The sequence below is a fragment of the Netta rufina genome (genome assembly GCF_964035555.1).
Source record: "Netta rufina genome assembly, chromosome: 12".
Taxonomy (NCBI): Eukaryota; Metazoa; Chordata; class Aves; order Anseriformes; family Anatidae; genus Netta; species Netta rufina.
The window spans coordinates 4,358,591-4,366,386 of record NC_140135.1 but is presented as its reverse complement, the minus strand read 5'-3'; the positions used below and the strand labels follow the sequence as shown (position 1 = coordinate 4,366,386).

Sequence of the window (7,796 nt, the reverse complement as noted above, 5' to 3'; positions counted from 1 at the left end):
AAAACGTTCATGTCAAGTTAATCTAAATGAACCCAAAATTAAATTAGGGATAAGTGGATTATGCAGAGAAGTTTGTTTCACCAAAACCGCTTTTTAATGGGAATTTATTTTTGACCTTTCTTTTTCATTCTGCCTCAGCACAGGAAAATGTATTATTTTTCCCAAGTTCTAAACGTGAACTGATGTATTTTCCTTTATTAGCAGGCTACAAGGAGCAAGACTGGACAAGTGCTTGAGTGATCATGGGCAGGTTTGTGATGTCTCAGACATCAGAGAGCTGCTTTGCACGGCGCAGGAGCATCTCAGCCTCCCGGATGGCTCAGGACCTCTGGAGTCCATTCTGTGGCTCTCTCAGACCAGACTTTTTCCCCATTCAGGTTGTTTTCTCCTCTGCAAGGGAAATGAGGATAGCAAAATCAGGTGCATTCTCGACTCTGAACAGTCAAGCCGGGAGGAAGTACTCGGCAGTGTGCAAGAGCCACTCCTGAAGCTGCTCCGGGCTTGCCACAGCGCTGAGTGGAAGGCACAGAGCCACCTGTTGGGTTTTGCTGCATCTCTTGACCTGCAAACCCCCATCCAACTGCAAGTCCCTCAGAAGCCCTGTGTGATGCTTCCCCGTGGTCTGGACGGGCCGTTACCGGAAGGGATGCACTGAGGCAAAGGCATTGACGCTGGCTTTGTGCAAGTGGAATACAGCGTGCAGCCTAATAAGGAATATCATGTTTTTCACAATACGCATTAATCTGCCCTGTTTTCCATAGAAAAAATGCCTGCAACTCTTGCCAAGCGGCCTTGTCTCGTCTCCTCCTTTAAAAATTCATTCCCGGCTACAGCCACAACTGCAGCTAATAGTTTACTGGGAATAAACAAGGCTCTGCATTTTGGGTCAGCTCAGATGGTTTTCCGGTGTCCCTCGTGACTCATCTCTGGAAGGGTCATCCTGAAATACACCCCTCTACTGATGTGATCTTGGTACAGCCCAAAGAGTTTCAGGTTAAGAAGCTGAGGGGCTCTTTTTTTGCAGGAGTGATTCTGGAGTTTGGTGTGCCTCAGAGCAGGACCGACCTCAGCCAGGTAAGTGCCAGAGGTATCGTGTAAACTTGTAGCTACTTGATGTGCACCAGGATGAGCACTTTTGGACTAGTAATCAGCACAGTGAGAAAATGCTTTCGTCTCCTGCAGTAATGTATATTTCTTTCAGAATGTGGCATCTTGATTGTGTGCTAACACCGAGCCAAGCACTCACTGTGATTTATTGCAAACCCGTGGTTGCTCTCATTTCTTCTGGGATAGCCAGTCTAATGCTAACACAAGTATTTTCTCTACAGGCATCATTAGCAGTTATACCAAATAAAGGGGCCAGACTGATAAAGCGTGCTTTAATTTCAGTGCTCATATAATTCCATTTTCCAGACTGTTTCTGATCTTCTGAAATAATGTCAGTGCTCACTGCAGACTCTTTCACTGTGAAATTCAAGTGGGTATTTTAGTCATTAGATTTTATTTTTGTGAAGGAGGGACTTTTATATCGTGTCTAAAATAGTAGATAAATGAAGACATAAAATAATGGAGGGGGCTGATAGGGAGTTACCCATTAATTTGCAATCCCAGACCTCTTCTGAACAACCAACTTCTATGACAAGGCAGAATGGAGAGAAATTGGAATGCTAAAGAAAGTTGTTTCCCATGGTTTCAGCACAAAGGCATGGCTGGAACAAATCAGCTGACACTGTTGCGAGCATTTTCTTTACAGCTTGTTATAGATCTCTTGACTTGTATTAATGTAACAATCAGCACCTATCATGTAATTTCAAATTCAGAACTGCAATTGTACCTCTCTGTAGTTAGCTGCAAAGCTGGCTGGTTTTAGGGCTACAGTGGATGCCACTGAAGTTTCTCTGTTTTAAAAGTATGCAGGCACCTGTGCAGTTTGGAAAATCCTGTCTGCCTGCATATTCTTAAAAAATGAGGCCCATAGCCACTTTGCATTGTTGCTTGAAAATCAGTAAAAAGAGATGTGTTTTATTAGCCTAGCTGAAGAATCCAGGCAAAGGTCAGAGCCTGTGCAGTGTATGCAGGCCCAGCCAGGTCTCCTTTCAGGAGGCAAAGTGGCACCAAGATTAAGCAGGTGGCAATTTCTGTCCTGAATCAGAAATGATCACCCTGTGTTTGCTTCAGAGTGCTGTTAAAAAGTAGCACGCACTGAGGGGGTAGCGCAGGGCTGTCCAGAAAAGCCTTTCTCCTTGTTATCTGCAAAGCTCTGCCTTCGTTCTCCTGCTGTCACCCCGGCTGCTCTGAGTCAGAGTCCCGTAGAGCCCAGATGTGTGGGGTGTTTTGAATGTCTGAATGCTGGCTGAGCTCTAACAAGGGGCTTGGACATCTGCATCGGGACGTAGGCAGAACGCCGGTGCCTCGAGGCTGAGATGTGGTCAAAAAACCTTAACTCATGCTGAGCAGGACAGAGCTGCTCACTGCCTTGAGGATTTCTAGTTGTGGCTGCCAACCAAGGCCCCTTGAGTAGGGGCAAGTGTGCAAGAGACCTTCCAGGAATTTGCTCGTTACTTGTGGGCAGGTCTGGGATTCACACAAAACTCAGTGGCAAAAAACTCCTGTGTTTTTCTACTTTGGTTGGAGGCAGCGGGGCAGTTACACCCCTTCTGCTTGTGCCAGATGGACTCTTTCCCTCACGGGCACAGCCACCTGTAACGCAGCCTTCCTTAGCGGTTCTTTGCTCCACCTGTGCAGCCCCAGCACCTCCAGCTCACACCCTCAGCCCCCGTTGCAGCTGTGCTTCTCGGGGGAGGAGTGACTGCAGCTTGCAATCAGCCTGCTCCAGAGGAGCACCGAGTGTTCGCGTTGCCTGAGCTGTGACTCCAGCGCTGCCTTCCTGAACGGTAAGAGCGGGGTTTGCCTTTGTCTGACCATGAGCTGACTATGAGAGAGGTAGGAGAGAGGGCAGGATGATGTTTCAGGAGTGCATTTGTAATTCCTCGTTTATTGCTCCTGCAGCTGAGCGATTACCACCAAGCTGTGGCTCAGCACCTCCCACGAGTCACTGCTGCCATGTGCCAGCACTCGGTGACTTGGAGCTGAGCTCTGTCCCCTCGCCACCACCACACAGGCATGCTAGCAGTTGGACAGGCAGCTCCATGCAGGGCTCATGTTTAAGAAGGACAGGGGGATCGGCGTGCGGATTGCAAACAGGGAAAATAAATGGCAGGATTCCTGGTGGAGCCCCTGTTCAGCTCCTGAGCCTGTTGGAAAGACAGGCTTGGTCTTGAACCTTCACTTACCCTCCTGAGCCGTCCTGCTGGGTGTAGGCTTTGCAGTACGAGCTGCATCGTGGCTCCCAGCTGAAGTGCTGTCTGAGGTCTCCCTGTCCTGCTGAGTCCTGTAGAAAAGCCTAGCTGAGCACTATCGAGCTGCAGTAGAAGAGAAGGAACAAAGCTTTGGTTTGTAGTCAGGTGATTCTGGTGCTCCTTGATGCCATCTGTGAAAGCAAACAAGTTGTTGCCAGCCCTGTTCCTGATGCCTGGTTACTCTCCCCTGAATTTCTTCTTAGAAGTGATGGGGTGTGCACAGATGTTCTCCGCTGAAAACATGTGATGTTTTCTCTCTCAATTCTAATACTAAGTATGGCAAAACAGGGAGCAGAACAATGCTGGCACCTTTCTGTGTACATGAGAAGCAAAATGCTCGTGTCTCGTTCCCACAGTGAATTCCTGAGCTGAGCTGGACAGAGAGACTTTTATACATCTGTTAAAGTGCTGAGTTACAGAGAACATAAAATAGTCAAATTAACCTTATTTTTCTTGAAAAATCCAAAAGCTGAATGAGAGAAGGGGGCAGATGTGACGCCATCACCATCCTGCTATCCCAAAGCACCCTACAAAACTTGGTGCTTCATCCAAGCAGGCAGAGTGCTGCTGTGAAACAACTGAGAAGCCCCTGGACCATGGTTGTTCATGGCAGACCTGGGAGCTGTTAAATGTCCTGTGCAGCAAATTTGATGTGAACTGGACGTGCTTTTACTTCTGCAGTTGCATATCAACCCAGTACTGCTTTAACATTGACGGTAAGCTTTTATATAGGCTTATGCAGAAGAACAGAGGATAGATACCCAATCTACAAGCCTAAAGCCTGCCAGTGCAGCGTGTGTGTTGGAGTGCTCAAGGAGCACGTTTCTCCAGTAGCTCTGTTTGATGTTATGGGCAGTGATGCTTCTGATGCAGCAGTAGGAGAGCGATGGCCAAGATCACGAAACCGCAGCGTACACAAAGTGGAAGTTTTGCAACTGCTTTAAATTCCCCTGCACTCTTACTACAAATCTGCAAAGTCACTGCTTTGCGAAGTGACTGTTTTGTGCAGAAGGAGAAGGAAATAACCTTTTCCAGCTGGAGTCCTGGAAGCGCTTTCAGCTTTATAGAAAACCAGTTCAAAGTCATTTAAAACTTTTGGCTGCAGGGCTGCTTTTTTGGAGACAGTCCCTGATTTGATTGCTCTGAAGCAACCTAGGAGTTTGGAGGAGGAGATGTTTGCAGGAACGCTAAACAACTGTGTTTACAAACAGTTAAGCCCTTGAGTGCCTGTGTTGCTCTCAGCCCAAACAGTGGCTCTGAGGCTGCATGACAAAGCGGGATGGAAAGAAGAGAGTTTGGAGCTGGGAGCTTTTGCACAGCGTCAGGGCAGGCTTACAACCCCAATCTCAAACGGGGAAGCCACGAGCCAGCTGTCGGTTGGTACTGGTAATGGTAATACCACTGTTGGCAGGAACCAAAAGCAAGCTCAGTACCTGCAAAGGAATAAAAATCCTAAAATTATGGCTGTACCCCAGTGTGGTACAGTGTGTGTATCCATGGGGACACCCCTTCGTGGCCACCCCCAGCTCCTGAAGCAGCAGGGATGTGACCCCAAGGCTGGGGTGTGCCCAAGCTCGGGCACTTCCATCTCAGGGGCTGCTTGCTGGAAGGAGCAGCATCTTGTGCTGCTGTGGAGTTAAATGGCAGTGAGAAACTTGCTTTGCCCTTTTAGCCCTCGCGCTGTGATTCTTTGAATCCTGAATCCTGCAGTCAGAGCAAACAAGCGGCTGCGTGGTGATGCGGACAGCCGAGCCCCTTGCTAGACGAGGAGCTCCCTGTGGAGCAGAGGGCTCTCTGCAGCTGCTTGGCACCGCTCGCCCTTGGAACCGAAAGCTGAGCTTCTTGTGAAGGCGCAGCCAGCCCCGTGCAGCCCTGCGCCCCTCCTGCAGGGATGGCAGTGGGAGGGATGCTTTCTCCTGCCAGCGAGCCACTGAGGGGTGTGCTTGGCTTAACAGCTTCTCTGCCGCTTCGTACCCTGCTGGGTTGTTGGTTACAGGGGGTAGCAGAAGTGGAGGAGGTGACTTCTTCTGTTGGCTTTCGTGTGCTTGTTGCATGAACATGAGGGCAGCCAGGGTGTAATTTTTGCTCGCCTGCCCGGACAGTTAGCCAGCCCGGTTTGTTGTGGATCTGCTGCATAGCAGCTGGGGAAGAGACCGCTCAGGACGGGAAAACGTGAGTGTAAAGAGCCCTGTTTGGTAGGGCTCTCCGGGCTGGGAGCAATGCTTGGAGCTCGTCCTCATACCTCGTGAAGAACTGCGTTTCAAGTGAGTGACCCTTTCCTTTAGGGCTGCTCAGACTGCCAGGAGCTGGTGCTTGCGACCATGTCACACGTAATTTAGCCACAGCTTGCTCGCTCCAACAGGGGAAGCATCTCTGAGTGTCAGCTGGGGGTGAAAAGGCAGTGTTGGGGTGAGGAGGGGAGGCAGGTGGAGCCTTTCTGAAATGGGGACCTGCAGGGACTTCACTTTGCTGTTGTGCTGAAGGCCTTTCTCTGAATTGCACTGGAAAAGGGGGGTAGAGAAAGTTGTCAAAGCTCAGTGGTTGGAAGCCGAGAGATTGGGGACCTCCCGTACTGCTGCTGGGACTGAGGGGCTCCAGAGGGATTTTGGGATCAGCTGTAGGGGCTCAGCTCAGAGACTGAAAAGGATGAAAGAGCAAACCCGGTATTTGTGTGGTCAGGGAAAGAAACAAGCACCAAAAAAACTAAGAATGTCTGACCTGTAGATCCGTTTCTTTTTTCTTTCTTCTTTGTCTCTTTCCCCTCCCCTCGAGCAGTCCCTTCCTCATGCCAGAGCTGCAGAGGGTCTTCAAGGCGTGGTGCAGTATTTTAGGACCACGCTTCTCAGCCCTCGTTACTGTGTGCACAGCTCCGTGTCACATGGCAGCGCAGGGAGCCCTGCAAAGAGCGGCTGCCAAGCCCTGCCTCATGTTTTCCTCAAGCACAGCTGCACATTGTGAACGTCAGCACAACTGAAGGTAAAGCTTTGGAGGAGAAGGGCAGGGGGAGGCTCCCGCTGGGACCTTGAGAATGGAGGAGGGAGCGCTGCTGGGAGCTGTGATGGTAACCGAGGGGCAGCACCCGGGGCCAGCTTCAAAGCTGGGCCTTGCAGCAGGAGCCAGGTGCTTGCTGCTCGTCTCAGCGTGGCCGGGTCCTGCTGGGGGAAACCCCAAGGAGAGGAAGGGCTCGGCTTCGTCCTCCGCACTTGGACCGCTAGGCTGTTGTAGAAACTGCCTTCGTCTCCTGCACTGTGTGCTTCCCAAGAAGAACAGGGGGAAAAAAAAATAAAAAAGAGAGACTTCTATCATGTTTCGAAAGGTTATTTTGGGGTTCCTGCTGCACTGCAGTGGGTTTCTGCTAGCTCAGCAGATAGTGGTGGGATTTGTGTGCAGCTCCGGGTGTCGTGGGTGGGTGGAAAGCAGTTACGGGTCTAGCTGAGCCCCTCACGGCTCAGACATTTGCCCGGGATGGCCCAGGGAGCCCAGAGGCTCCCTTGGCAGCTTGGCAGCCTCCTCCTCCCATGTTAGCGTTCCCTTGCCAAGTGCTGCCTGGAGCCCGGGGTGAGCAGGCAGCAGCTTGATTTCGTGTGCTGAATTTGGGACCGCAATCAGCGCGCTGTTGCGGGACTGGGCGTGTGGGTGTGAATCCTGGAAGGATTGTGTTGCAGTCAGCAGATAGAGGGGAGACGGGGGGGTGAGCTCACTGACAGCACATCTCGCTGCGTTAGGCAAGGACAGCTGAGGGCCTTATCACCCCTGGGCCATTTTAAAAACAAGCGTATCTCGCAGATAGGCTGGGCTTAGAACCTTAGGTAGCTCCTGGGGGATTTTTAATAAGCAAGAATGCTGGTGATAGGAGATAGTCCAGCTAATTTGGGTAGGATACAGACTAATTTTTGCTTTTGTCCCTGAACTATCTGTGTGTAATTGACAAGTTGACTTCGAAGAAATGGTTGGAGGTCTTTTTTGTGTCTTCCTGGGAGGCCGTCTGCTATGCAAGGTGCCTTGTGATGTTTTGGGGGGTTAAGTAACAAGAAAATCAACTTTAAGGAAATCATTACAAGTGGGATAGTGTCAGTGAGCTGTTTTGGTTTTGAGCAGTTCCTTTGCGTACAGTTTTATTTTACTGAAGCTGTGTAACAGTTTCTATGGGACTCTGTGGCCCAGTTCCAAAAGGGGAAGCCCTGTCCAGGCTGAAGCTACAAGGAGTTGTTCTGTCCGTTGCAGCAGTATTGGGATTTGACTCAAAGTCATCTCAGTCTTGATGTGTGCAAACTTTATTTCTGAAACTCCTAATAGAGGATGGAGATTTTACCAGACTAGCATTTGAAGAATATCAGGCACAAGCTGGTTCTTTGTCCTGTCACTTTGCTGTGTAAGGTTCTGCTGGTAGGATTCAGGTGGTACTGACCGGCAGATTACTCTGTGTGTGGCTTGGAG

General features: G+C 50.1%; 1 protein-coding gene across 3 annotated transcripts in view; it reads left to right on the top strand.

Annotated features, from left to right (window-relative positions):
* The first annotated feature begins 1,002 nt into the window (after nt 1-1,002).
* The window catches only part of CAPN6 (calpain 6), a 56,913-nt gene continuing 50,119 nt past the window's right edge, over nt 1,003-7,796 (top strand). The window contains exon 1 of one of the 3 annotated variants that reach the window (XM_084293854.1): nt 1,003-1,074. The gene's annotated coding sequence lies outside the window, so the exon portion shown is untranslated. Of the gene's footprint in view, nt 1,075-7,266; nt 7,357-7,796 lie in introns of those variants that run through there. The other 2 variants (XM_084293856.1, XM_084293855.1) reach the window with 2 other exon arrangements.